Raw genomic sequence first — 26,924 nt, 5'->3', positions numbered from 1 at the left:
TACATGTCTGTCACAAATCGTAGTGGTCGAGAACGGCTGTTGCAGACACCGATATCCCTGTTCTTGAATGGTGAACCCCTTGCCGCCACTGATCATATGCGTATACTGGGACTGGAAATCAGTGCAACTGGGTCGGCATCCTCATGGGTCCGCTGCACCCGACAAAAGGCCACCAGCATGTTACACTTGTTCCGCCGAATCGGCCAGAAGTCAGGGGGTGCCTGCTCTCGAGTCATGCGTACGCTAGTGCGTGCTATCTTCCAGCCTCGACTAGTTTACCAAGCCCAGTTCCAACACCTCACCTTGCGCGACTGGGATCGCTTAGAAACTGCAAATAGAGAAGCAATGCGAGTTATCACCGGACTCCCTCGCATGACCTCTATACCCACACTTCAAGCCGAAGCGCAACTGAACACGCTGGATGAAATCGTACATCAGCGTCGATCGGCTCGTCGTTTAAAAATTCAATCGATTCCCGCCGCGGCAGCACTTGCACACTACTACGATCGTGCTTCGCCTCTGCTACCTCGCTTAGCGGAGCCCCCTCCATGGCAGCGACCTCAAGCTACGGACAACCGGCCTCTAGGGTGCATAAAAAGCATTCACCCCCAAGAGAAGCAGGCCAACCCACCGCTTCCTTTTGACTCGCCAGAGGGCCTTCAAGCGCATGTGGACGCAGGGGTAGCCGACGGCATCCTCCACACAAGCCTTGTCTGCCCCACTATGCCATCCATCAACCAGACATGCTCGTATTTCACAGAGGCGCCACTTCCTTCTCTGTTGGCGGAGCTGGTTGCCATTCGAGATGGCCTGTGTGCTTTAGCTTCTGAGCTCGGCGCTGCCCCACCACCGCGCTTGGTGTTATACACCGATTCCACTCAGGCTGCTCGAGAGCTCCGGCGCGTCAACAGTACACTGGGCATTACATGCGAGGTGCACCAGATACTCCAATCATTCCCGTGCCCTGTTCGCGTCCTCTGGACCCGCCGGAGCACGACCACGCACGCCCTCGCCGACTCAGCCGCTCACCCGCAGCAAGTGGTGTACCCACTCCCGTTTCTACAGCTCTCACTGGAAGACACCCTACTCATCAAGAAAGATATTCTTCGGCGCTCCACGCGTGCCCTTCTCCCTCCGCGTGGGTCTGACCTTCCTGGCGGCTTAACCCGTCGTGAAGAGGTCGTGCTTCGAAGAATCCGCCTGGGCGTCGCACTGACGCCTGCTGTGCGAGCAACGTGGACTTCTAGTCTTGCAGATCCTTCCCCGACCTGCCCCTACTGCCCTGCCCCTGTTGCTGAAGCGACATTGGAACATTTGCTAGGGACGTGTCCAGGGCTTCAATCAACCCGAGCTCGACACATGGGGCCCACAGGACATCGCCCAGGGCGACCTCCAGATATTCATCGGTGGGCGCACGGCCCACTTTACAAGAAACTGTTGGAATTTATTTCCGAAACTGGACTCTATACTTTCCTGTAGTGCGCCCGCCTCACACTGTGTGTCTTTCTTTCTTTCCTTTTTTTTTTTTTTTTGCTTTCCTTTTTTGTCGTTCCCCTGTCCTGTTTTGTCTATTGTTTTCCTGTTATCTATGCCCTGTGGCAAAATGGCGCAATAAAAAAAAAAAAAAAAAAGAATAGGGTGGGCGTGCCACGCACACACTAGCCAGGACAAACAGCGATAGAAATGCATGACAAACATAACACATGACAATAATGTGTGGTGTTGGTCAGTGTCCCCCTCCTTCGGAGCGTATGTGCGCTAAGTGCGCCTCTGTGTTAGAAAGTGTGTAATAGATGTCGTTGTCGAACAACACACGTGATTGGAGTTCGTCAATGGCGTGTGTATGCGTGCTACCTATCCCTTTATCACTCCCTTTCTCCTCTCTATTCTTTATATACCCCTCCTCCCCCTACCCCCCCGCACTGGGTTGTATGCAGGTGAGCCCCCAGCTGGGCTCAATAATATCCCCAGTGCATCTCCTTTCCTTTTCACTCGAACCACTTAGTAGTAGTAGTAGTGTCCTGATGGGTCGTCGTGAATCAACGGCCGCTAGTCGGCTCAGTTTGGCGCAGTCGTTTTGTTGGGCTCAAGCGGGTCGGCCTCGCACTCCTTGCTCGTGCCGCGGTCTACTGTGCCGGCGCCCCGTCGCTCCTCGCCTCGCTGTAGTCGCCGGGCCCTTGCCGTCGGTCACCTCTCGCGACACAACGGGCTGCATGGTGACCGTAACGTCACCTACAGCGGTGATAGGGCTCTTTGCGCTTGTGTATGCAAGGGTGCTCATTGTGGGCTCGCTTTACAAGCTGCACGAATTCATAAAAGTGCCTTATTACGCTTGAAATTCGTACGCTATCATTTTGCGATCGGAGCTTGCTTAGTTTGCGAATATTGAGAAGAACCGGGCGCTGGCAGGACGTCCGAAATTTACCCTTTAACAAATAATGCCGTTACAAGGAAAACATTTGGCCGCTAGCAAACAGTTTGACACCTCTTTATTAGACGGCCCATTTTACGCCAGCAGGGGAAGGACGGCCTTGATGAAGTCCTCGTAGCGGATGTTTATCAGTCCATCCTGGTCGGTGTCGTAGCGACGGAAGGTGTCCGTGAGCGCCTGATGGCTCAGGCAGCACAGGATGAAGTCATCGAAGTTGATCGAGCCCTTGCCGTCCCGGTCATACTTCATGATCAGGGCGTCCACAGTCGGCTGACCGAGGCGGTAGCCGAAGCGGGTGAGCGCGTCGCTGAGCTCTCGCCTGTCGATGAATCCGGAGCGGTCCTTGTCGAAGCTCTTGAAGCAGTCGAGCCAGCTGGTGAGGAAGTTCCAGAGGGACGTGAACTCGTCGAAGTTGACCTTGCCCACGCCCCGGCGGTCGAACATGCGGATCATGACCTTGGCGGCCTCCAGGTTGAACGGCTTCCACGTTCCATTTGACAGGGCGCTTTGCAGCTCGTGGGCGTTGATGGCGCCGCTTCTGTTCCTGTCGACGTTCTGGAACAAGCCCCGCAGGTAGTTGATGTCCGCTCCTGTGGTTGCTGCTGGCCCTGATAGTACATGCTCGTGTACGCTTCTTGATGGATACGCTCGCTATACACGTAGCGCCGGTGTCGGGGTCCAGGAAGGATGCCGCGGAGCGTTGAAGGCAAGCAGGCCGAAGGACCCAGCGAGCGAGCTCCGACACACGCGTCCCGACTTCCACGTCAAATGGAATGGCAGCACTGATGATGATGATGCTTCCGAAAAAGGGTGTCGCCGTGTGGCTATTGGTATAGGTGCGAAAAAAATGAAGTCACTTGACGCTGTGCTGGGCGGTTGAATCGCGCTAGCGTCGTGGATTTTTTGTAGCCATGAAACTACTGTAAGCGTTGCATTGATAACATTATGGGAGTTTTGGGACACGCAAGAAATGAAAACTTCAGGGGAAGCGTTGGTCAATACCCCATCGCAGGTATGGGGTTGACTCTGGGAATGTAACACTGCGTAAGTTCATCATCATCATCAGCCTGGGGTTTCCACTGAGCAAATTACAAGGGTGCAAGATGTTTCCTGGACTAAGTTCTAGCCCACTCGGTGGGTTAGGCCTAGGAGCTTCGCCGGCTGCTTGCAGCACGTGAGCAGAGCGCTGAGGTGGCCCCATGCTTGACGGCACGAGCCTCGCGCCCGACGGCACGTGCCCCATGCTGGACAGTGCGTGTGATGCGGCTGTGGCCGCTAGCGCACCCCTTGCACTGGCGCAAACCGATCTTCTTTCTGGCGCCTCCCTGACGGCCGCTGCGGCGAAGACGGAGACTATCCTGGAAGGAGAGATGTCGACCTCCATGGACACCGACATCGAGGACACCAATGCTACTATTACTACCATCACCACCACCGCTACTACAACGACCCAGGTTCCCGAGTTCGAGAGGGACGGCAACCGCCAACGATGCAAGTCAACTACACGCAAGGGAGGATGTCGGTCGCCGTTGCCGGCGAGGATCCAACACCGAAGGAGGGCGGACAAGGCAGATAGCAGGAAGCGAGGCGAAGGATGCGGCGGCGGACGACCGGGGACGAAGCGGCCGGCGGTAAGTCGGTCCCCACTTCTTCTTCTACCGCTTCCGCGCCCGCCGTAGCCCCCGTTAAGAATCAGGCAAAGTTCGTTAAGCAGGTCGCGGCCAGGCTAACAAAGGCAGCGCGCATGCCGCGCGAGCTACCGATGGGTGATTTTAGGCTAATACTCCGGCCACGTGGCGGGCTTAACGTAGCTCGCACGGCGGCACCGCTACTCATGGAGGCCATCTTCGAGATGGTGGGTACCACGTTGCAAGAGTCTAGTGAGGACACGATCTGCACCAACGACTCGCCGAATATTATAGTCATTAGCACCCCGAACGAGCAGAGAGCTCAGAAGTACTCGAGCATCAGCTCGCTCAGGATAGCGGGCAGGACGCACGAAGTATTCGCGTACGCACCGGCACCCGAGGGCACCGTGAAAGGAGTCATCAGGGGCATTCCGACCGTGTATACGGAGCAGGACCTGCAGGAAATTATAGTCAGCGAGGAGAATCCAACGGCGCTCGAAGCGCACAGAATAGGCAATACCACCACGGTGATCGTAGCCTTCGAGGGTACCAAGGTACCAAATACAATAAAGTTCGGAGTGGCAATCACCAAATGCAGTCTATACAGGCAGCACTACGAATTGTGCCGGTGCTGCGGCAGGTTGGGGCACCGCGCGGACGTGTGCCCTTACCCAGACACTAAGATTTGCTTTGCGTGCGGAGCGTCCAACCCGGGCCCCGCGCACGAGCGGGAATGCAACCCCCGCTGCAAGCTATGCGGCGGGGCTCACCCCACCGGGGAGGCGGGTTGTAAGAACCGATATAAGAACCCCCATTTGGTGAAGCAACGAAGGTGGGAGCGCCGGCGTGCAGAGGAGGTACAAAGGCAGCAGCGGCAGCAACACGTGCCGAAGTTAGGTCTAGCTGACTTCCCGCAGCTGCAGCAGCAGCAGCAGCAGCACGCACCCGAAAAAGGCGCGAAAATGCAGCAGCCAAGGCAGTCGATTCCACGAAGGAATGCGGCTGACGTCAATAACGGCAGATAGGCGGCGGCTGGGCCAGCTGGAGCGAAGCCCGCTTGAAAGGTCACGGCAGCCGCAACGGCAACGACAAACGCAACAGATGGCAGCGCTCCGGCGGCGGAAAGGTCAACCGGAAGCGCGGGAAACCGCGGAGGGAGCAGCAGCGGCGGTGGCGGACAGCTGCAAGAGGGAATCACGTGGGCCAGGACAGTGGCAGGAAAGGCGGCGGCGGTACCACCGCCGCTGCCAGCACCGCTGCAGCCGAGGCCACAGCAAAGGCAACAACTGCAACAACAACATCAACCAATGGCGGAGACGAACGAGGTTGCACGTCTCAAGGCGCAGCTAGCGCAAAAAGACAGGCAAATACAGGAACTCAGTGCCAAAATGGACATGATCGTCAATCAGCTACAACAACGGCAACAATGTCAGCTGAAACAACAGCCATCGCTGCAGTTGCGAACTCAACCACCGCAGGTCGCGCGAAGACAGGCGCCCAGGCGAGCGCACGCGCGAGAAGAACGAATGCAGCTGCAGGAAGAGTCGGAGCCGGAGTACGCGGCTGGCCTGCAGACGGCGGGGTCCACAGAGGAGAAGGAAGACGAAAGAGAGGAAGAAGAAGTAATGGCAGCTACGAAGAGGAGAAACGATTTTACAACTACAGAAGAAGAAGAAGAGGAGGAGATGGAAGACTTCAGCCCCAGAACCAAGAGGCGGGTTATTATGCTAGACGCGCTCGAATGCCGCCAACAGCGGGTGGAGGAGCGCGTCGACAACGAGGAAAAAGAGCTGGAAGCCATCAACCAGAGGCTGGCAAAGGTGGAAGCCGCGACAGCGGACATGAGTACCCGCATAGCGAATGCGGAAAGCCTGTTACAACTACTAGCGAGAATCCCTGACATCACCCACCACCAACAACAGCAGCCGCAGCAGTCGCCACAGCAACCACTACAGCCACAACCACAGCCACCGCAGCAACAGCAGGTGGCCAACGTCACTGGCCCAACATGGCCGGAACAACGCTAGCGCGCGAGCTTGTGGTTTGGCAGTGGAACGCGAATGGCCTGCGAGGAAAAAAGGCAACATTACAACAATACATCAAGAGTGTCGGCAAGAGACCAGACGTCATATTAATACAGGAAACGCACATGGAACACCCCTCCCCAGGCTTGCCGGGGTACCGCTCCTATGCCAGCCCGCCCAGCGCAAGAAAGGCCGGGAAAGGCGCGGGGCAGGGAGTGTGTACCCTGGTGAGGAAAGGAATCACGTACATAGAACACGGCTTACTGCAGAACAGTACCATTGAACACTTGGCAATCGAAGTCGTGACGGGCCGAAAGAAGAAAGAAAGCACGTATTTAATTAACATCTACAGTAACCCCAAGCAATCCCAACAAAAGTTCAGATCACTCATGCAAAGAACGAAGCAGCTTGCCGGGGACGACACCGCGCTCGTGTGCGGAGACTTTAACGCGCCGCACACGGCGTGGGGGTACCAGAAGACCACGGCCAAGGGGCGAAATCTGCACGACGAGGCTCTCGAGGCGGAGCTCCACCTGCTCAATGACACGAACATCTACACGCGACACGGCACGTCGGTGCAGCGCGATACGAATCCGGACCTCGCCTTTTGCAGCAAAGCCACCGCGGGAGTAAGCTGGCGGAACACGGGGAGACGTTGGGCAGCGACCACTACGTCCTGGAAATTGCGGTGCCTCTGCAAGGCCGACCCCCGGTCACCCGCAAGCAGGCCATCACAGACTGGAATAAATACAGAACGGAGCTGGACGCCCTGATCATCGGACAGGCCCAGGAAGAGGAGGATGGAGACATCGAGAAGTGGACGCGAGCCTTGAACGCGGCCGCGAAAACAGCCACCAGGAAAATCGAGGTCGACGAAGAGACCCCCCAGCTGGACAGCCGCCTCGCGCACTTGCTGGAGGCGAGGAACTCGCTGAAGGCTCGATGGCGGAGGCAACGCCACAACAGAAGGCTCTGCAAAAGAATAGCACTGTTAAACATTGAAATCGAGAAGCACAGCGCGGTGCTCTGCCGACAGCAGTGGCAGGTGGTCTGTCAGGAAGCGGACGGCCAGATCCATAAGAGCAGGACCTGGAATCTGCTCCGGCACCTCCTTGACGAAGGCAAAACGAAAGGGGCCCAACATCACACCCTCGCACGGACGCTGCACAAAGCGAAAAGGGAGCTCGGCGAGGCCGAGGTCCGCCGGTGCATAAACGACAAGTACCTCCCGTCCACCCCGCCGACCCCCCTCCCGAGTTACGCGGGCGAGGCCAACGCCAAGCTCGACGCCGACATCGAGGAATGGGAGGTGCGCAGTCATCCAAACGAAAAACAGCAAGTCCGCCCCAGGGCCGGACGGGGTTACCAACAAAGCGCTACGCAACCTGAGCGATGCGGCGATAAAATCGCTGACAGGGTACTACAACCAGTGCTGGCGAACCGGCAAGCTCCCGGCCAGCTGGAAGGAGGCAAAGACGGTCCTGATCCCGAAGCCGGGAAAGGAACCGAGCATAGACAACCTGCGGCCGATATCACTGACGTCCTGCGTGGGGAAGGTGCAGGAGCACGTCCTGCTCAACAGGTGGCAGACATACCTCGAAGAGGAAGGCCTGTACCCGGACACCATGCTGGGCTTCAGGGCCAAGTTAAGCACCCAGGACGCAATGTTGCTGCTCAAGAACGAAGTCATCGACCGGCCGGCCGGCTTCATGGACAACCGGGCGGTGCTCGGCCTAGATATGAAAGGGGCGTTCGACAACGTCCAACACTCAGCCATCCCGGACCGGGTCTCGCGCCTCAACATGTGGGAGAGGTCGTTCGCGTACATTCGCGACTTCCTCTCGGGCCGCATCGCGAGGATCGTTGCCGGTGACATGGAGCTGCCGAAGAAGAGCCTGGGGAGCACGGGGACGCCACAGGGCGCCGTGATCTCGCCGACGCTGTTTAACATCGTAATGATCGGGGTCGCCCAGCGCCTCCAGGGCGTCCCGAAAGTCGGACACACCATATACGCGGACGACATCACGCTGTGGATGTCCGGCGGCAGTGACGGCGAGATCGAGGCGTCCCTGCAAGAGGCTATCGACGCAGTCGAAGATCACCTAAAAGACACTGGTCTGACGTGCTCCCCGACCAAGTCGGAGCTGCTGGTACTAACACCAAAGAGAAGAGGAAGCCACAAGAGAGGAGAAGAAGAAAGAAACAATAACATCCACCTGAAGACGCTGGACGGGACGGCCATTCCAAGGGTGAAGACGCTGCGAGTCCTCGGACTACACATCGACGCCCACGGACACAACGGCTTCACCGTTGCCAAGTTGGAATCAAAAGTCGCAATGGCCTTGAGGTTGATCAAAAGAGTGGCGTCCAGACACGGAGGCATGAGAGAGGCGAATCTCCTCAGGCTGGTCCAGTCGTTCGCCGTCAGCCACGTTGCATATGTAGCTGCATTCCACAATTGGACGGTGGCGGAGCGAGGGAAAGTGGACGCTCTGCTACGCAAAGCTTATAAGACGGCCCTGGGCCTATACGCACATACCAACACAGAAAGGCTTCTCGAACTGGGGGTGCACAACACCCTCAGCGAGATAGCCGAGGACTAGGGCACCGCGCAGATCGCGAGGCTTACGCAGGCGAGAACTGGTAGGGCTATTCTACGTAGGCTAGGCTACCGGTCGGAATTAACGCGAGAAGGCGAAAGCGAGAGCGGCGGGTGCGGGGGCGGGAGCGGTGGCGGTGGCGGTGGTCGCGGTGGCTGAGGCGGGGGGGATGGGGGGCGGCGAGCCGGCCGCCGATGCCGAAGCCGGCGCGGTCGCTGCCGCGCGGGCTGCTCGCCCTCATGCACGTGCCGCCGCTGCCGAAGCACATGTACCCAGAAGAGAACCGAGAGCGGCGAGCGGCCAGAGCGAAAGCCCTGACGGACGTGCACGCGGCGGACACCTACGCCTTCTACGTGGACGCGGCGGAATACCCAGGCCGCCGGGGCACGTACGCTGTGGCCGTGATTGCAGCGATCTCCGGGAAGCTGTGCTCGGCGGGCAGCGTCAGGGCCCGGGACTCAACGCAAGCGGAGGAACTGGCGATCGCGCTGGCCCTAGTGGACCCACGGTGCGCGACAGTGATCAGTGACTCGCGAAACGCGATACTGAGCTAAGCTCGGAACTCGGTGTCGGAGTGCGCGAACAGGGTGTGCGGGGCCCTGCCCGGACGGACGCTACCGGTGGTCCTCAAGTGGTTCCCGGCACACGTGGGACCGGTGGGGACCGGGACCAACCGCAACGAGGAGGCGGACCGAGTGGCGCGCGTGCTAACGAGACACGATGGCGCCGCCGTCGCTGGTGCGGCCGCTGCCGCGGCTGCTGCTGCTGCGCCCGCGGAGGGTGCGGCGGCGGCTCGGGCGGCGGCTGCGGCCGAGGCGAGTCTGCCCCCTCCTCCTACTCCATCGAACGCGGAAGAAGACTACTACAGGGAAGAAGAAGAGGCAACCCCGGTCAGCTCCTACAAGGATGCGCTTGCGCGGTACAGAGAGACTAGGCGCGCCTTCCCGCCGCCACACCGTAAACTCACCAGGAGGGAAGGGGTGCTCGTGCGACAGCTCCAAACGCGGGCGATATGGACGCCCGTGGTCGCCAAGCACGTGTGCCCCGAACTATGCCCAACGGACGAGTGTGCGCTGTGCGGGAGCGCTCGTGCGACCATGCAGCACATGCTGTGGGGTTGCCTCAATCAACCACCGACAACAACAACGGAGGAGGACGATGATCCGCTCCCACCAGGCGTGAGGGACGCGGTCACCAGCGTCAACTACGAACTCCAAAAGATGGCTGCCGAGCTCGCGCTCGCGGCCATCGAACGCCAGCGGCCGAAAGTGCGACTTTCCACCACCCCTTGCACGGGGTCCGGCGAGTAGCGCCAGTAGGTAACCCACCGGGTTTACGCAGGCCTGTATAAATGTTGTTTCTCTCTCTCTCTCTCCTGGACTAAGGAGACCTGCCACCTCCTACAAACATGGACTATGGTGCTTTTTCGTCTTTTCAGCAAAGAAACATTAGTTTCCTTTCTTCATTCCTTGCACGAAACGAAAAATACCTCTGAGAGTGTTGAAAATACACATCTGCGGGCACGTGCGCCCCTTCGGGTACGCAACATTGCTTGAGCATTGGGACAGGCTCAAAACAAAAGGTACTTGGTCTCCCTATTAGTGCCAGCACTGAAAAGGTTGAAAGACTGGGTGTACACAACAAACTAACAGAGATCATCGAGGCACAAAGGGAAGCCCAAAAGCAAAGACTCTTAACTACGAGAGCAGGGAGGGCCATACTCCTCACCACGGGGCACATCCCCGAAGATTTTGAAGCATACCAAGTAAAACTCGATGGGAAAACCAGGGAGACCTTCGAAACCAGGCCCATCCCTCGCAACATACACCCGCAATTCAACGAAGGCAGGAGGGCGGCCAGGAACAAGGCGCTACTGAAAATTGCACAAGAAGGGCGGCGAACGTCGACGTTCGTGGATGCAGCACGATACGGCCGTTCGAGAAAATACGTGGCGGTCGTGACCGACCCTGCTGGCAAACTGCTGAACGCAACATCCGTCGTTACCCACAAACCCGCTATCGCAGAACAAGTGGCGATTGCCCTGGCTATGGCCGACCCTTCGAGACCGAACATCTACTCGGACTCAAGGGCAGCAGTCCGTGCGTTCCTCAAAGGAACGATAGCCAAGGAAGCAGCGCGAATCATTAGCAACAGAAGCGAGGACTGCTATCACTGCATTACGTGGTTCCCTGCCCACATGGGACATGAAATACATGAGAACATTCCCAACGCCAACGAGATGGCCCACGACTGCGCGCGTGAAATCACCCGCCGCGGCAGCTAGGACGCTCGACGAGCAGCGACTGGGAAGAGTATAGAGATCCGCTACAAACTTTCAACGAGATGACGCACACTACAAGCTCGAGAGAAAGAAATATCCAGCCCCGCACACCAAGCTTCAGCGATCACAATCCACTGCCTTTAGAATGCTCCAAACGGGTACATTCCCCTCGAGAAGCGTATTTAGCCACTTCGCACACGACATCCAACCGCACTGCACAAAATGTAGTAGCACCACATGCTCGTTAAACCACATGCTCTGGCAATGCCCTGCGTTACCGCGTGGTGACTTTATAACAGAAGAAGAGTGGGAAGAAGCCCTACAAAGTGAAGAGTACATGACTCAACTCCGGGCTGTCCAGATTGCTTGCGAGAGAGCGGAGGAACAAGGACTTCCGCCCCCTGCGCAAGTGCGGCCCGCATCCGCAGGACGCAGTCACTAAGACTGCCACGGATTTTCTGGACCTCAATAAAGTTCTCTGTCTGTCTCTCTGTCTGTCCGGTCGGTAACCGTTGGCAAATGCGCCTAATATGCGGGTATGTGTTTTCGCCCTTGCTTGGCTTAACATTAGGTAGCCCCAACGTTGTACCTGACGAACTGGAGGAGGTGGAAGAAACAAAACCCGCCGCATCTTCCCACGGGGGGAACTCGAGCAAATGCGTCGCAGAGTGGTGGGGGTATCTCGTGAATGTTGCGTAATTGGGTATGGTTTGGGAATGCTTAATTGTTATTTCGTCTTTATTATTCTTATTTATTGAATGAAGGAGAAGCGAAGGCAAGGAGTGTAAAGTTAAAGTCTGTCTTTATTGCTTGGTGCCGTCAAGCAAAGCGTCAAGTCAAACGAAAGCCAAGCAAAGACGCCCTTGACTGAATTCCGAACGCGCGCTCCGCCGCTTATATACACACCGCCCGCGTTCGAGGGAGAGGAGTACGGGGGAGAGACGCGCATGCGCACACTTCCGTACACAAGCGCGCGAACTTTCCACGCACCCACCACGTCGTTATCACGTGTACACGCCCTGCCGCCGTTACTGTTGAGCGCGATGCAGCGCACGGGTAGCTACGACGCATGCGCGCACAGACGCGCTCCCCCCGCACCGCCGCAGCTGTTGTTGAGAGCGACGGAGCGCACGGGGTACACGCGCTCCTCCCGCACCGCCGCACCTGTTGTTGAGAGCGAGGAGGGTACGGGGGAGAGACGCGCACCTGCGCCTCGACGCGACGCGCGTACGCAGTGAGCGTGTGGACGGCGCCGACAACATCGACGAGTGACATCGCGAGCCTAAGAAATGCTCCGCATTTAAAAGTAGCAGTGGTTTAGCTCGGCTATGCCAGGATATACGTAGCGTGAGCTAAGGTTCAGCTGGTTATTCTTAGGTTTCGTGGTTAACTAGGATTAGCTTATTATCATGCTTACTACTGCTAAAACGATTCCCAATCCAATTGCGGCGGCGGCGGCGGCTCCGGCGCGCCAGCTGTGCGCCGTGAGACGGCACTGCTCCTCGCGCATGCGCAGCACGACTGTCCAGGAGCCACGCGAAACTGCTCAACCTGCCCGGTGTAGCTCACGCTACAAAAAAACACGTTTACTTGAAAAGACAATAAAGAAAAGTGGGTGGCATTGCCAAGAAATGTCAAACTAACTGTACGTTGAGCCGCGAGTTCCGGTTAACCTTATCCGACTTCAAAACTTTATGTTAGGCCTAACGCCAGGCCATGCGCGACCTTGTTCCCACCTCGCTGTGCGGCGCAAGCACGGAACGGAAAAGTACCGGGGGTATTGTAAGGGCATTGTGGGAAAGCAGACTCGCGGCATTCATGAATCCGCTGCGTTAAGGAAACAAATTAAAATTTCCCCGCATTTCCCCGAGGGGAAGAATGTGAAAGTGCGAATGCAGGAGTTGAATTTGCGCGGTTCGGTAATGTTCGCGAAAGAGAGATCACACACACACACAACTATAAAGAAATAAAGATGCATTTATTCACAGACTCCTATTTGTGTTGTCGTTGTACTTGATTGCTAGAGCGGATCTCAGCTTTGAAATTTCGTGTCAGTACTCCTTTAAGCGGGTGCATTAGCCCTTCTCACGCCCGATTCCTGGCCAATCCCCCACGTGGGTATTTGCCATGTCAGCGGCCAGGCAGCGCGCGCCCATCTCCCCCCGTTGCTAAGGAAGACGAGGAGATTCCTGGCCAATCCCCCACGTGGGTATGTGCCATATCAGCGGCCAGGCAGCGCGCGCCCATCTCCCCCCGTTGCCAAGGAAGACGAGGAGCGCGCGCACCCGCAGCTGTTGCTATGTGGACGGACGGCGGTCAACGGAATTCAGGGTCGCTTATAAAGTGCATTCGCACTTAAAAATCCTTTCAATGGGCGTCTTCGAGCGCCGTGATGATGGTAATATTAGGACTCGCGCCATTTTTGGCCTCGCAGGAAACGAAACTCCCACGCTGTGGGGTTGCAACACTAATGCAATTAAAATGTGCATAATCACGCTTCACTTTCCCGCACGCGGGTTACGCGCAAACGGGTCGAACGTTCTATAAATGCTTCGATTAGACGGTTTGTTGGCGCGAACAACAAAATATCGTACTAAAGAAAAATACATTCCCGATAGACCTCTATCCCTTGTTTGTCCGCGTTCCGACTTAGAAATTCAATTAATTCGGGAACAGAACCTGCTCAAGTGGCAGGTTTAAAGTCCATACCAAATAAAATAAAGGGGGGATATGGCCCAAAGTATTTTTTGCAGGAAATCTAATGTGCCGATGAAAGAAGAAAAAAAAAAACAACTCTCCACACTCGCGGGCAGCAGTCTCATAGAGAACGGGCGAGGACCGAATAGCGTATGTAACTGTGATGAGGTAGAAGAAAGCGGTGGTGTGTGCGACAGATAGGCTTCGACGACACGGCCTCTTTCCGGAAATAAATGAGTATTTTGAGGTCCTCACGTACTTCAACAACCTATTTAGCCCTGGCCGATCCCCCCTGTGGGTACGTGCCAAAAACTTTGCGGGAATCATCATCATCATCATCGTCGATCAAGAAGTGAGGTTGGAAAACGTGGCAATCACTGGCAAACGTGCAACCCTGCCAGTGCTTGCAACTGATTGATTCCTTAATGGATTGCATGGTGCAGGGCTAAGCAGCGCCCGTAGCAATTCGTGCAGCAGCGGCATACTTTCCTACTTACAAAGCGTTGTCCAATACCCAATGGGTTTATGCAACTCCGCGGCTGTGTGTCTGTGATGAATGGCAATGCAAGGGAATGGCTGCCTAGCTGAGGCAGCAGGAACAACGACTAGCAAGAGGTGTGACGCGTGGGCAGATTGACGAAGCGCGAACGAGGCCGTGCAAGAAGCCAGGTGGCCGGTCAGTGATGAAGGTTGCGATGTTGAATACGCACCGGCAATGAAGACCTCAAGAAGAAAAAAAAAATGCCCGGAGCTTTCGTTTTTGTTACTAACAGGTGTTCCCCGTGATTTTGACATTCTTGTTTTTTATCCATAGGCAAATCTCAGTGCCGGGCTTGGGCAATCAACGCCTTGATAGATGATGCATAGCTGTCGGGCGTTCTGGCGTCTGATGGATCGAGGCCGTCGTACTCCGGAATACCCTACCGGTTTGTCAGCATGTTCGGAAACTATGCCTCCAGGTCGCAGGTGCCGTAACAAATCGCAAACTGGCTATGATTCTTTTATTTTTGCCTTCGCAGTTATGTTATTTAATAATGCATGTCTTCGCCCATTTCTGTAGACTGCAGTGGGGTCAGTGGGCGGCGTAAGGGATTGACAAAGAATCAATTTGTAACATCCGTCACCGCATGCGCGGGTTCTTTGGCGTGTTTTGTGGAAGCGTGGCGTATAGAAAGAAGAGCTCGAGTGAAGAAGACCAATCCGTACGCTCCTTGAGCGAACAAATAGCCTTTTCGAAATCCTAGTAGTGCCGAGCCGCCTGTTTCAATAGAGGAAACAGGTGGCTCGGAATGCGCCAGAAGCGGTGACGACGGCGTAAATTGCTGCATGTCTGTCGTAATGTAACAGCCGCCGGAGACAAATTGCTCAACACACGTTACGTGCCCTCGAAAAGTGTCTCCCGTCACCTGCGTCGCATTCGTGCGTGATTAATCAACCATGCTCTGTGCCGAGAACTATTCCTATTGGAACAGCCGGCGACGTGAATGCCATGGCGCCTACCTCCTCGGGGACACATCCAATTTGTGGTACTCAAACCTCTTTATAACGAAGTTGAAGGGGACCCGTAATCATTTCGTTATATCCATTGTTTCGTTATATCAATTATAGCGGTTTACCGCGTTGTATGCTCACTCGGGTGCAAAACGATAAGCACGCAAAGAAGGAAACCGTCTCGCGGCCCACTGTACAGTTACGCGACCACGCATGCGACAGAAACCGAATAAAAAAATATTTTGTTTGCTCAGTGCGCAGACTTCCTATTTTATTGTCCGCGAAAAAAACGTTTACGATGCTCCTTTGTTTCGGACATCGCAAGCGAAAGACTCCCTTTTCAGCGGTGGCCACCGCGCTCATGCCGTTTTCGCCGTCACCATGGGCGCCGAAGAAATAATTTAGAAAGTCAACCGTCTTGAGTTCCTCCGACGACGTTGGCACGTCGAATGTCTGTGCGTGGGAGACCACGGCGTCTTCGTCGAAGCGTGTGTCGGTGTGTCTGGTGACATCAGCGACGATAGCATCGTCGGTTGGCCGTGAGGTCGGCGCGGAAATTTTAAAACGGGCGCGCCGAATGACTGTCGAACTCCGTGGAATACTTCATGCACCGTGGTCGTTTTTTTGGGGGGGAAGGGGGGAGAGCCTAATATTAGTTCTTTATATCCATTGACAGGTCAGTTTTATCTCGTTAGAACGAGGTTTCAAATGCAGAGTTCTCCATGGAGATTTCAAGGGGAATCCCATTTACTTCGTTATATCCATTATTTCGTTATATCACGTTACCTTAAAACAAGGTTTTAACCAGTGGCACCGCTCCCACCCCTCACCCCAAATGGGCAAAAAGCGTCCTTGTTTCATACAACTTCCTTATCCTTTCCCGACTGTTTTTTTCCCCGAGTATAGTTACACACGTGTTATGTGGTCTAAGAACCTAGTTTACACAATTTTCAGCCTCCAAGGTTTTTAAAATCTCAAGTCTCTCCTGCGTTTGTTTCACTGCACGCGCGTAGCCGGCTCGTCGTAACTTTGTAGTCGCCCTCAATGCTCTGTGATTAAGGCGACATTGTCGTCCCATCCTACCTTTTTGAGCACTGTTTTATCCACTAAATGCTGGAAATATACTTAAAAGGATTATGAACACTGCGCGCAATTTCACGGGAAGTAGCAATGCATGAAACTGGCGACACATGCCGAAGAGGACACAGACACGGTGTTTGTGCCCACTTCACGTTTTGTTGTCTCTTGTGGTGCTACTCCGTGTCATATTGTACCAACTCGGCCGAGCTTTCACCGTTATACAAATACAACTTATACAATACAACGTTATACAACACATGTCGTCGAGGGCCGCAGTGCCTTCGAAAGACGAATTATCTGAGAGGAATTCACCTGAGCAGCTCAGCTATTTTTTTCTGCTCACTGCCTTTCCAAAAGCTCAAGTAACTGCCAGAGTGGTCAGATCAAAGAACCTGGAGTTTGATAGCAAGGGAATGGTGCAAGGTCCCGTCCCGTCACCCTTGATGTTTAATGTCGCCATGATTAGGCTTCCCGAAGCACTGGATCAGATAGAAGGCCTAAATTGCAGCCTTTACTCTCACATCACCCTGCGGGTCACCGGAGGCAGGTGATGGCCGAATTCTGGAAATTCCCCAGACAGGGATCGACGCCATCGAAAAATACGTGAAACCGAGAGGTGTAGCATGCTCGCCGCAGAAATCGAAATTGTTACTTTAACAACCTACAAGACAGGACGCAACAGTGCCCAAGAAGTCCCAAAAATCGAGCTCTTTGATGGTGGTAATCACATAGCAATTGTTGCGGGTATAAAGGCCTCCGGTTTGAAAATTCAGTCCAACGGAAGAAATTTCCAAAACGGTAAAGCTTCAAAAAAAGAAAAAGAAAGAAAAAAAAACATTCACAAAACGTTGAAACTGATTCCAGGGCAGCCAGCAGACATCACTGAATGAGGGAGGCCAATATGATCAGACTAGTACAAGCGTTCGTCCTGAGTCGCATAGCGTGTGTAATACCTTTTTGGAGGCTAAGGGCAGACGAAAAGACCAAAATTAACCCTGTTATCAGGAAAGCATATAAACGATCTCTCGTAATAAACATTACCACACCCAACGATTTTTTCGAGGAGCTGGAATCCACTTTACCTCGGAAGAACTGATAGAGGCGCAAAGAGCTGCCCAGTTCAGACAGGCCACAAAGTGCTCCCCTGACCTTCACATTTCAATTACTCTAGGCATTTTGTACGAATCTGAATTTGGCGCCAACTGCGAGATTCCCCGGGAAGTGGGGGAATACATAGACCTTCACAGGAGCAGTTGAATTGTTATTGTGCATCGATATAAACTTGCAGTCAGTAGTATTAACTCTATGCTTGCACATCGCCATTTATATTTCGTCGGTATGGCATCGTTATTCGCATCAGCGTTAGACATTACATTAGATTGCATGCGCCGGAGCATTGCGTAAGTCCGACTGAAACCACAGGCGCTCGCAAACCATCCGTGCGAACGAAACCAAACGGGTTGTCAGCGAATCGTTTTGGTGAACGCACGGTCCGCTGCAGCCATGGAGGAAAAAAAAGCTTAGGAGAGGCCCCCAGCTATCCCCGCTCATTGGCAAAAGTGTGGAGGAAGTCACGTGTTTTCGGCGGCCATTGGAAGTCGCGTTAGCAACGGCGTCCTAGCAACGGCCCGCCCACCGTTCGCCAGTCATGGAGGAAAGGCAGCGCCTGCTTGTCGTCCGATTGCGAAGATTGCTGCTTCGCTTTGCTGCGCTGTGGTCTTGCGGAACCCGAAAAGGATGGTGCGAGTTGCGACAGCTGCGCCGATGTGAATATGTCATTTAATTTCTACTTGCAAGTGCACCTTGTACCGCGTCAAGCTTTTGCTCCGGTCGCGATCACGACGCGCCTATTGAAGTGCAGATATGGTGAACGCGCCGCCCCGTCGTACGCGCGGACACCAGTCAAGTAGATCTTCGGGAAGTGATACACGGTGTGCAGTGCGTAGGCAACTTGCAACCGAACGATTCGCAACTGAATTTTTTGGTTATCGCCGCTGCATGTAGTTTGCTAGGCCGGCGATGCGCGGCAGTGCCTTTGCAATTGTTACAAGGTAGATTCCCGGTTGATATAATTCCATCGTCCTATTACCTTGGTAGGTGTCCGTCTGTTGACTGGAAGAGTGCTGGATCTGGAATCTGTATCTTTTTTGTGGTCTCGCTCTGGATTTCGCTCTTCAACGCTTCAGACTGCGAGCTCGCAGTCCGAAGCGTTGAGTGATATTATGGTGACACCATAGTGATATGAGCTGAAAACGTTCATACACTAACCTCGAGGTTAGTGTATGAACGCTTTTAGCTCATATCACCTTGAATTTATTGACACTGAGACAAGTTGCAACTTGGCGAAAAACAGTTTATTGACGCCACCCACCCTCTTTTTTTTTTTTGCTCGATAAAACGTTTTGCCTCCTCCTCCACCTCCTTCGCAAAAAATTCTATCGAAGGCACGCGAACAATGGTAAAAACATTCCACAATTTTTTAGCTTGAAATCTGCATGAAGTGCTGCTTACTTATATATATATATAGAACGGCCGTTTAATTGACTAGTCATCTCTGGGATTGCCAGTTTAACTGCAACGCAAACTTGGGCACTTTCCAGTCCGGTAGCCGCACGGCGTTCGCCCACTGTTTGCGGCGTTCTCCATCGCTTGGGAACATACATAAACGGCGGCGATTGCAAACAAAGGATGAATGCACACCAATGTACAGCAATACTAGTAAGCGGAATGATGCATTCACCGGTGGAAAGTGGCGCCCAATTCATTGGGTACCGATCGTGACTTGCAGCCTGGCACCGAGCTTTGCGGCATTGTTAGAGCGAGCCGCTTCGCAAAACTGCTGCGGCCACACTGAAGGCCGTGTAACCGCGCGTTTAGGTTCACGGTCACGCGCTGCAAAATGGCCTTCTACCTGCCTATCAGCTGATTTCCGCCGGCTCGGCGCTGGCAGATGCAGACAAGAGAGGCGATACAGGACGGAGGAGGCGGAGAAGGTGCACCGAGAGAGAGGGAAAAAGAGTCCGCCATTCGACTTACAAAAATGGCGTTTCCGGCTGCGCTGGGTGTGACGTCAGGGCATGGAGGAAGAAAAAAGTTAGGAGACTGCACAACATCACGCAGCTAGCCTTCGCAAGCCCACCTCCGTTGAAGCACGAGAGCTTCGCCGCTGCGACATTCCACAATAAAACACAATAAAAACAACGTAGTCTACTCTCGCTACCAGACCACTGCTCGGTCGTGATCTCTGCGCCCTCAAGCGTACTTTTTTTTTATTTTTTTTTTGTCTCTCGCGTGATGGCGGCTTTGTTGTAGCGTAAAGGCCCGTTCACACTTGCGACGAAAGCGACAGAAATTCCGTCGCTTTGTCGCGCGACAACCGTTTTTGGCGAATGGTCGGGACCAATTTTTGTCGTCGCGCGACAAAGCGACATAATTCTCGTCGCTTTCGTCGCAGTGTGAACGGGCCTTAAGTGCGGTCGTCGTTTTTCAGCAGCGGCCGGTTGACCAACGGATCGCCAGCGATGCGACATGGTGAGTGTGGTGAGTACATACGACCAGTTTGTTACGATTCAATGCTTTTAATACCTCTACGCTTCCTTCTTAGCTGTCCCGCCCTAAACTGTTGTCGCGAGGTTTCACACTCGATCCGCGAGGGCAAATTAAACGGACGATCATTGTAAATTTACCGCAGCATCTAATGACTGTTGGAATCCGTTGGCATTAGCTGTTAATAGTGCCAGTCTTTGGTGTTTCGCAGACAAGCTGGTTGCTCAACCTGAATGCAAACGAATGAGAACGCAGCACACATAAGGTAGGTAGGAAGCCAGCGACGCGGATGAGACAACTGGCTGCCTTGGCATTTAATTACAGCAAAATGTTTGCACCAAGAAAATTGATGAGCTATAGCGATCGCCATCCATCACGTTAAAACCACATTCTCGCAATCTGTGTTCCTTAACTGAAAGGTACAAACGTTGCTTTGTACATTGTTCGCGACGCTGTTTCGTCTCACTTTCTCTCGCAGCTTTTTTCAGTCTCTCGCAGGGCATATTGTCGCGGCATTAGTTTAGTATGCACTCGTACGGCTAAAGTCAAGCCTACGGATTTTCACGCGATGAAAGACTTCGCAACCCCTTTGGCTCTTACTCGGAAATAATGTTGGGGCGTTGCTATACCCACCAGCACACAATAAAACAGAGTACAGTGCACGTGCCACACACTTGTCTATAACAGCGAGTTCATCTTCATTGAACTACCTCTGAAAACGGCGGAAACAAGCTTTTACAAAAACTGTAAGGCCAAAAGTGGTGGGTAAGATTTAAGAACGCCATGCCATAGCAGTTTTCTTTATATCCTTTTCGGGCGAGGAAGGATGAGGCTAGAAGTATGACAGTTGTGTTATAGATAAGTGTGTTGCTCTCTGTACATACTATATCACCGGTGGTTAAGGAGCTAGGGATAAAGGAGTGACAAAGAGGGAAAGGAAAACTGTTTAAGTTAGCTATCATTTTTGACAAGTGACTTTAAGGCACCCGCAACATTTTTGAAAGTACAAGGGCAGTCTCACCAAAACTGAGAACCCTGCATGATTTAGTAACGTGACGGGTTGGCCTAGTTGATATTCCATTGCTCGAACAGTGGAGGGCAATAAAATGGACAGGGACTGTGAAAGGACAACACAAGTGCGCTACTACAACTGCAGTTTATTATACAGACACTCTTTTTTAAAAACAAGCTAAGGACAAATAAAACTGTGCAGAAAGAAAAAGAACAAATAAAGGGGTAATCACGTGTGATTAATTCTGCACGCTCAGACACCCATCAACCCATGCGCCATTGCAAAATTGAATTTCAGTTCAATTTCTCTGCCTGATGGTGCAAGTGATGCACGCCAATGCACCTGTCTTATGCAGTCTTGAGTATTTGCTGCTTCTACTTTTAAGTGCGAATGCACTTCTTAAGCGAGCCTGAAGCGTCCGCCGCCGTCCGCATAGCAACAGCTGCGGGTGCGCGCGCTCCTCGTCTTCCTTGGCAACGGGGGGAGATGGGCGCGCGCTGCCTGGCCGCTGACATGGCACATACCCACGTGGGGGATTGGCCAGGAATCTCCTCGTCTTCCTTGGCAACGGGGGGAGATGGGCGCGCGCTGCCTGGCCGCTGACATGGCACATACCCACGTGGGGGATTGGCCAAGAATCGGGCGTGAGAAGGGCTAATGCACTCCCTTAAAGGAGTGCTGACATGAAATTTCAAAGCTGAGATCCGCTCTAGCAATCAAGTACAACGACAACACAAATAGGTGTCTGTGAATAAATGCATCTTTCTTTCTTTGTAGTTGTGTGTGTGTGTGTGATCTCTCTTTCGCGAACATTACCGAACCGCGAAAATAAAACTCGTGCATTCGCACTTTCACATTCTTCCCCTCGGGGAAATGCGGGGAATTTTTTTATTTTTTCATTGTTGAAGTTTGCTAATCGGCATAAAAACTACCTCCCTACTGTGCCGATCGCTCAATCGACTGCAGCGGGTGGAGCTGAGATTGGGTAAACCATTCAGGCATCATTGCAATGTACCTGGGACCCACTGCAGTGGCTATAGTGTTGTGCTGCTGAGACCAAGGACGCAGGTTCGATTCCCGGCAATGGCGGCTGCTCTTCTGATGGAGGCGGAAAGCAAAAACGCCCGTGTGGTCGAGATTCGGTGCACGCTAAAGATCCCCAGGTGGTCAAAATTAATCCCGAGCCCTCCACTACAGTGTGCCTTTAGCGAAGGTGTAGCTTTGGCACAAACCCCACAAACAATTATTCAAGCATTGTACCAGGTGAAGAAAAAATAATGTAAAAAGGTAAATAAGTTTGCATTGTTTTCCGTTCATGCAAATAAATTAAACATGCTGCTGGTCATAACAGAAATTTCAGGGTTCAGTTTTTTTGGTATGAAGGCCTCTGGTACTAGTGCTCCCTTTAGTACGTGTGATCAAATGCTGTGTGCTGGCCACCAGACCCACCCGCAGCTTGGAGAACATCTTGTACAGCCTTCTGCTCAGTTATTGTTGGCCAACTGCTAAGGCCCCTGTTGTCTACCTAAGAGCTGCTTGTGAAGTAGTGCGTGTGTGCAAGTCATGCAAATCAGTTAGGCAGGCAGGTGAAAGTGTTATTTGGTGTGTTAAACCCGAAATTAAACTGCTTATCCTTCCGGTTTATCAACCATTCTTTGGTGCTGTCTTCATGTGGCACCCAATTTGTGCTTCCCATTATAGCTACTCAGGACCATAGCCAGATTTTTTTTTTTGGGGGGGGTATGGATTTTGGGAAGGGGGTAGTTTTCCCGAAGGCAACAGTAAGTATTGCTTACATGCTGCCTGGAAAAGGTTTAAGGAGGGGTTCAAACCCCCAACCCCCCCCCCCCCTCTCTGGGTACGGCCCTGTAGCTACTGCATGTAATTCAGAGTTCAGCTGACCATCATCTGAAGTGAAACTTTGCTTCTTTTGCAGCTGACCATGGCCACGGTGACTGCGGCACACTGGGCCATCTTTGGCTGTGCAGAAAAATGGAGCAATAAATTTGTACACTTTAATAACGAAATACTTCTGTTGAATGGTTACCTGTGCTACCAGAAAACTTTTCTTTGAGATTTATGGGCCGATCAAAATTCATCACATAGAGGTAATTGCAGGGCATTATTTTCTAGTACCAGGGTCCTTTCACCCGACCGTGGTTCCCAAGAAAGACACGGAGTCCCTGGAAAACCACACCTTTACTGGAAGTCCCGTTCCCCCAAGGTTCGATCATCAGCAGGTCACGCTGTGCACACCTAGTCCAGCACTGTTGGCCATGTTCTAATCCAGGCCATGTCGTGCCACATCTTCGTCTTCCTCTGGGACATATCCCGTGGGATTGACCACCGCCACCATTGTCCGGTTACAATTTAAAACGACGCGCAAGGAGCAGTACAACGGATGAGCAGTTGTACACAAGCAAATTACACAGGCAAAGTTACACATGCCGTGATCCCCGGCAAGTGATCATTTGTCTGGCTGAAGTGCAGAATAAATGTCTTTCCATTTCTGACCATTTTGGTGTTGCCGTGTCACTTCCTCAGCAAGTGTGACAAGGTCGTGCGAGGCGACAAAATGAGCCATAATGGAGTAAGGGATACAACAGGGGTTGCAAGTTGTTTGTTTTCATCACGTTACTATTAGTAGACTACCTATAACAAAGCTACCTTTTCAGTTCTTATGAGGTTTCACTGTAAATGCCACGAAAAAGTAAATCCCTGTTACTCAAAGGGGCTTACTCTTCATTTTTTCATGAAGAAAAAATGAATGTTTGGTTCATTGGAATGACTGCCTGATTAGTATGACACTGGCACGCATTATGGGACGCAGTGCAACTGGCTGAGGCCAGCAAAAGCAAACGCAAGTTGTTAGGCAGGGCTTATGAGCTTGAAAAACAAGGTTTTTTTTTTTCATTTTATAATAGTAAGAATCGGGTGAACAGTGGAACTTGAAAAACTTATGTAAACTAAACAAAAGTACCAGTGTGCACTGTTGTACTGTGCACACTATGCTTGTTAGAGCTGCTCAGCAGTATGGCGCTTTGGAGTTTTCTCACAACACTGGCCGATTGGCGGAAACGACATCGTCTTAGATGACCCTATTTCTTGAGCATACCCTATATTTCACGAAACGATTACTACATGCTGTAACAAAGACAAGCCAGAAATACAAGCGAGGTGCAAATACGCTCAAAAACAAAGTGAGTATGGACAGTGGGCCTGAGTGCTATTCATGCGCCATCTAGAGGATGGGCGGTAAACGAAGCAATGAAATTATAAGGCATTTATTTTGCCACAGGGCATAGATGAGGGAGTATGAGTTGATGACCAAAGTTAATTGAACATGAAAATGTTCACTTCGCAGATGAAGTCCAAGAGGGAATGATGATGAGGCCCATGTATCCATAAAGTGTATGCAGTTGCGTCGCCTACGCGGAGGCCTGTCACCGCAAGATGTTGCATCCTTGTTGGATGCAAGGCAAGGTTTCCCTATCCGCTGCAGCCCTAGTTAACGTGCTCAACATTCATTTCAAATACCTGCCCTGGATATATCATCGCTGACATCACAAGACACTATTTAGCGAGAGGATTGAAACTTTGGCTTAAATTGTGTAATCTCTCAATGAATAAGGCATCATTCGCTGCTTGGCAAGCAGTAGGGGCACTATAAGACACCCAATGTTGTGAGTGAAACTGGTATTTTGTCCTAATGGCCCCTTTAAGGCGAATAAAAGGTTTTCTCTACAACAGGATTTGTAGCAACTGTGAAACTTAGCAAAGAACTGTAATGTTGTGGCACAGCAGATAAGACGAACCATGGTTGAAGGTTATGAGCGATCTATTTACAACATTTACAAAATGGCCATGAGAGAGTCAGTGCTGGCTTCGCCCCCACACAGCTTCTCCCTCGTCATTGTCATCAATGGTCAGCCATGGGAATTTTCGTCCACCATGCCCCGTGACAGAATGGCACCTGTAAAAATCAAGGAATGGTCAGGGTTACTCATTAAAGGCCAACGGTACTCACACTTCAGCTCGGCCAGATTTATCAATTTGTAGTAAGTACCACCCAACGCCGCCTGTATAAACATTGCCTGACACGTCGCGTGCTTTTCAATAGGAAGGGTAGGGACGCTTAGTTCAGCCACTCATCCGCTATGTGGTGCGCGCCGGCGGACATTTCGCCTTACGTCACTGCTCTGGAGTCGCGAACGCTGCACCCACTTCTATGACGTGTGTCTGTCGGCTTGCCTGTTGGGTTTCAAGAGCCGTTTCGCTCACATCTTAGGCCGGACGGGGCGATAGTTCTGGGGCGCGCTGGGGATCTTGTTCAACGTGTCGCTCGCTTTATACTTGCGGCATTTTCCCAAAGATAACCGACGGAGGAGGAACTAAATTATATGTGTAAGAACATATTAATTGTCAGGTAGATAAATAGTGAACAGAAAAACGATATTTCAGGAAGGCACAGCCATTATTTTACTGATGTTTTTTTTCTCTCTGGAGGATTTAGGGAGGAAAAAATTGCCGGCACATTTTTCATTCAGGCGCTCGCTTCCACCATTACTTTCGAAAAATATCACGTGCTTGTATCATGTTCATATGGAGAACATGCAACAGGGTTGCCGCTATTTAATACTGCAAAAATTCCTCAACAATTCGCAGCTTCTATGTTTTGATACATAAATAAATAATTGGTTTTCTTCGTTTGCTGGTGTGATTATTGGACCTGCTTGGTACGCTGGTCATACGCACGCACCTTGACAACAAATTTGTCACGTGTTTATATTTGGCAGAGGCATAAACAGTAATATTTAACAGCCTCTGAATGCATTGCAACACCACAACGAATGTGATGCACTGTGCGGAAGAAGCAGGACATGGAATATTATTGGGGCTCTTCGATTGTGCATAGTCTGTAGACGCTTCCTCGTATTAGTCCAAGGATCGTTCGTTTAATTTGTCCTCGCGGATCGAGTGTGAAACCTCGCGACAACAGTCTCGGGGCGGGACAGCAAAGAAGGAAGCGTAGAGGTATTAAAAGCATTGAACCGTAACAGACTGGTCGTATGTATTCACCACACTCACCATGTCGCATCGCTGGCGATCCGTTGGTCAACCGGCCGCTGCTGAAAAACGACGACCGCACTTACGCTACAACAAAGCCGCCATCACGCGAGAGACAAAAAAAAAGAAGAAAAAAAAGTACGCTTGAGGGCGCAGAGAGGCAGAGATCACGACCGAGCAGTGGTCCGGTAGCGAGAGTAGACTACGTTGTTTTTATTGTGTTTTATTGTGGAATGTCGCAGCGGCGAAGCTCTCGTCGTTGAAGCCGCTCCCTCCGCCGTTTCCCTTTCTCAAGCCGCCGCAGTCGGCCCAGCACGTGACCTCCTTTTTTCTTTTTTCTTTTTCTTCCTCCATGGCTGGGCCGGCGGCGGCGGCGGCGGTCTCCGACTCCGACGCATCTCTCGTGTTTGGTTGGCGGTAGCTTTTATCCGACCTTCCTGCATTCGTCTGCTCGGCGCTCTCGTGCCCGCGAGCGTGCGTGCCGCGTGTTTGCGATTTACGACATATTTTGCCTGGTTCAAAAAGGAAAATAGAGGAAAAGTGATCACTGGCCGAAGCGTTATAGCATGGGGGATCAGCTGAAGCAGTGTGTCGGTGGCTATGTATACAAGGAGGTTTCGTTCGAGCCGGCGGCCAAAAACTAGAAACATACATCGGCAGCCAGCGCAGAAAACTGCCTTTTGGGCACGTACGATCCAACAGCGCGACCCCGGGAACGTAATTTGCCGCCAACTGCGCCTGGAATGTTTATACAAGGCTTCGTGAAATTTCGGTCTAGCTCTGAAGCGACGAACCTTTGCACATGCACACTTACCGCGCTTCGCGGCTGCAGTTGGCGGCGGTTTACGTTCCGGGGGTCGCGCTGTTGGATCGTACGCGCCTTGAAAAGTAGTTTTCTTTTTCTTTTTTTTTTGCGCTGGCTGTCGATGTATATGTTTCTAGATTTGGGCCGTCGGACCGAAAGTTAAACACGCGTATAGAGTCCGTAGTCGATTTTGTGCCGGGAAAAAGTCGCGCCCGCTCGTCTCTAGAGATCGTTTATAGGAAGCACTGGTCCTGCCGTGAAC

The 26,924-nt window shown here is 52.6% G+C and overlaps 1 long non-coding RNA gene and 1 pseudogene across 1 annotated transcript; both read right to left on the bottom strand.

Moving 5' to 3' along the window:
- Positions 1-2,506: 2,506 nt before the first annotated feature.
- On the bottom strand, positions 2,507-3,632 carry LOC144148219 (programmed cell death protein 6 pseudogene; annotated as a pseudogene).
- Positions 3,633-24,610: 20,978 nt separating this feature from the next.
- On the bottom strand, positions 24,611-25,997 carry LOC144150225 (uncharacterized). Its single transcript, XR_013318463.1, has 2 exons — positions 25,879-25,997; positions 24,611-24,763 (listed from the first exon to the last, which is right to left on the bottom strand). It is a non-coding gene; the product is annotated as an uncharacterized LOC144150225 (long non-coding RNA).
- Between the last annotated feature and the right edge of the window lie 927 nt (positions 25,998-26,924).

Source organism: Haemaphysalis longicornis, unplaced genomic scaffold, assembly GCF_048455015.1.
Source record: "Haemaphysalis longicornis isolate Haplotype H1 unplaced genomic scaffold, Haemaphysalis longicornis Haplotype H1 scaffold_8, whole genome shotgun sequence".
In the NCBI taxonomy this organism is placed as follows: Eukaryota; Metazoa; Arthropoda; class Arachnida; order Ixodida; family Ixodidae; genus Haemaphysalis; species Haemaphysalis longicornis.
Note: the sequence above shows the minus strand (reverse complement) of the source record. Positions and strands in the feature narration are given on the sequence as shown.